The sequence below is a fragment of the Schistocerca piceifrons genome, chromosome 3 (genome assembly GCF_021461385.2).
Source record: "Schistocerca piceifrons isolate TAMUIC-IGC-003096 chromosome 3, iqSchPice1.1, whole genome shotgun sequence".
In the NCBI taxonomy this organism is placed as follows: domain Eukaryota; kingdom Metazoa; phylum Arthropoda; class Insecta; order Orthoptera; family Acrididae; genus Schistocerca; species Schistocerca piceifrons.
The window spans coordinates 68,875,428-68,878,992 of NC_060140.1; the positions used below are offsets into that span (position 1 = coordinate 68,875,428).

Sequence of the window (3,565 nt, forward strand, 5' to 3'; positions counted from 1 at the left end):
AACAGGTCACTGCTCGTCCACACATGGCACGCATCTCTATGAAATGTTTGCGTGATTTTGAGGTACTTTGTGGTCAGCGGGTTCCGTAGACCTGCCACAATAGAACATGTGTGGGGCCAGCTTACATGTCAGCTCTGTCCCATTACCGGTATTCGGCACATAAAGCACGATTTACAACGGTTGTGGGGCAGGTTGGCTCAAGAAAGGATAGAAGTGCTATTTGATGCCCTTCCAAACGGCAGAATTTGACGTATCCTCTCAACCTGAGATGTTTAATTTCATATCCTCTGGTTCTCGATGATACACTTTTTTTTGTCAGGCCGTGTCTATATCCACATCTACATACATACATACATACATACATACATACATACTCAACAGGCCACCGTATAGGCGTGGCGGCGGGTACCTTCTGCCACGACTACGGAAACAGAGCCAGGGAAAAAACGACTGTCTCTCTCTGTCTCTGTATGAGCCCTAATTTCTCGTGTATCAAATTCGTGGTCCTTGTGCGCAATGTACGTTGGTGGCAGTACAATCTTTCTACGAAAAGCCTCAAATGCCGGCTCTATAAATTTTCTCAATAGCGCTTCTGGAAAAGAGCATCGCCTTCCCTACAGAGATTCCCATTAGAGTTCCCGAAGCATCTCCGTAATACTGAGGTGTTGCTCGAACCTACCGGTAAAAAAGCTAGCAGGGCGCCTCTGAATTGTTTCAATGTCTTCCTTCAATATCTACTGCTGCGGATCCCAAACACACGAATAATACTCAACAATGGGTCGCGCTAGTGTCCAATACAGGCCTCCTTTACAGGTGAACCACTCTTTCCTAAAATTCTCAAAGCTGACTATTCACCTTCCTCACTACATGCTCATTCCATTGTACATTGCTTTACAACATTACTCCTATATATTTATTCGACGTGGCTGTGTTATACAACACACTACTAACGCAGCATGGATCTGTTTTCCACACTCATCTGCATTAACCTACATTTTTATATATTTAGGGCATCATGCCAACTAGAAATTTTGTCTAAATCTTCTTGTATCCTGCTGCAGTCACATAACGCCGATACCCTCCGGCATATCACAGCATCATAACGTATGTTGCTGCTAACTCCATCGGCCACATCCTGTATGTATATAGCCGGCAGGAGTGGCCGAGCGGTTCTAGGCGCTACAGTCTGGTCCTTAGGTTAGTTAGGTTTAAGTAGTTCTAGGGGACTGATGACCTCAAATGTTAAGTCCCATAATGCTCAGAGCCATTTGAACCATTTGTATGTATATATAAAATAACAGCGGTCCTATCACACTCTCCTGGGGCACTCCTACAAAACACTTGTCTCTGAACACTCGCTGTCGAGGAAAACATGCTGGGTTCTGTATGACCTACTAGAAGAGTGCAGCAAAAGCGAAAATTTTTCAAACAGAATGGGATGAGATTCTTCGTGTGTGTTAAGTCAAATATCATCTCCCTAATATCTCATTTAACTGGAAGGTCACCCAACTTATATCATAATCGTGACAAAAGAATTATTTTGTGTCAGTGTGTGTGTGTGTGTGGGGGGGGGGGGGGGGGGGGGGGAATGTAAAACTGATAGACAGCGATTGTCTTAGATCGACAGTACTGTAACGAATTGCCGCAACAGTACTAACAAATGTAGCGTTTGAATCTACATCCCTCCACTATCAGATCGGCCCTCCGATGGTCCCTGTGTTGCTGTCAGTCAGCAGGTGGTGTCACTTTGGCATCACCACTGGTCCTCCCTTCATGGTAACATGCTACTTGTTATTAAGCTTCTCCCAGCAGCTCGCAACGAGGAGATCATTTTAAGAATGATGGGTATTGGGCACTGTCTCTTTAGCCACTGCCGTTTAAGTGGCGCTTCCCCACCACTTTGTGCACATTTATCCCAACTTTAGACTGTCAATTTCTTAACGAAAGTCCAATTTTTTAACCGCTTACGTTCCCGTTTGTGTTTGACGTCTGTGTTACCGGCTGTTTTAGCGAACGACGCGCGGACTGTCGACCGCGTTTTACATTTTGTCCGTCGTAGCAATATGGCGTATTTTATAGACCTTTCTCCACGTTCATGTTTTTAGCTGTTTTCTCTTACGTCGATTGGCATTGACGTGTACTCGTTTTTAACTCCTCTCTTTGTGTTCGGGCTGTACAGTTTTGACATGGCTTAGTTGTTTTCGCACCCTAAAGCAAAACAAGCAAACTAACAAAACGTATCAGATCGTATACTTGTGGGAACTATATTTCATTTCAGAAGATGAGGTTTGTTTGATTTTCTTGTTTCTGCTTTTGCGTGTTTGGATAAAGGTATAGGGCTGGTGTATGAGATCCGATTTATTGATCTGAACTGGACAGTAAGTTTAATTTCATTATCTTTGACTCATAATTTCACCCGGTAAATAAATCATTGGTGACTAACACACCAGGGTTCTCAGTGTAGCATACGGTGATCGGATCACCTCCTTATTACACGATCTTCTACGCTGTTCATATTTAGGTCACCATTGAGCTCTGTCAGACGATTTTCTTATATTTCAGTACATCTGCTACAGTCGTTAAAACTTCGGAGTATTCAGGCTATTGCGATGGGCAGTTTGCACTGTAATAGGATAGTTTCTCTTGAAGTTTAGGTTATCTTCTGAGAGACAGCAGGGGTGTGTACAGACTTTCACGAATTAAAACGACATTTGAATTATTAAATCTCGGATTTGTATCTTATTATTTGCAGTGCCATAGCAAAGTACTGTTTGGTGGAAATGAAACTGACGTACGACTGGAGAGACGTGGGCTGCTCTGGCCTGGCACGCGCCAGAGGCCGCCTCGTGCGGTTCCGCTAGGCTGGACCGCTGCCAACTGCAGACTGCTTCTGGCACGACCTCAATCCGGCGCTTTCACCGTTTCAAAACACGACGTATAACATCTGGCTCGTTGGTCTAGGGGTATGATTCTCGCTTAGGGTGCGAGAGGTCCCGGGTTCAAATCCCGGACGAGCCCTAAATTTTAGTTTTGAAGTCATTCACTAAACAATTTCATTCAAATCCTTGATAAACTCTAGTAAAAGTTTACCTCCCCTTTACTTCACCTTCATCTTCCTGATACATTTCTGCTTACGCAGGACGTTGATAAAACACCCTGGAGTCTTCTCTTTTCTCCCACAGTCTATCGTTCAGTATTTCCTCCCACTCTGCGCTTCACATAATCCATCTGATGGTCTCACCGTCTTGTTAGTAGTCTTCCAATCGGTCTTCTTCCACATTCCAGAGCTCTTTTTGTTAGACTTCCTTTTCTTTTAAGATAGCCAAACCATTTCAGCCTATTTGTCGCAATAGCTAAAGCGTTTTTCGTACTGCTTCATTTTTTTTCTGTCACCTCTTGTCTTGCCCAAGATTCTCTCGTAGCGTATCTCTATCACTTGTTTTCGACTGAAATCCGTCTGAGGCTGGTGCAACATTCTAATTTGTATGTCAAAATTGGTAGCTCATATAACGCGTATATCATGATTTTCGCTTTAGCAGTTATTACCCAACTATGTTATACGCAA

At 43.7% G+C, this 3,565-nt stretch overlaps 1 non-coding gene across 1 annotated transcript; it reads left to right on the forward strand.

Moving 5' to 3' along the window:
- Positions 1-2,946: 2,946 nt before the first annotated feature.
- On the forward strand, positions 2,947-3,018 carry Trnap-agg. Its single transcript has one exon. It is a non-coding gene; the product is annotated as a tRNA-Pro (tRNA).
- The last annotated feature ends 547 nt before the right edge of the window (positions 3,019-3,565 follow it).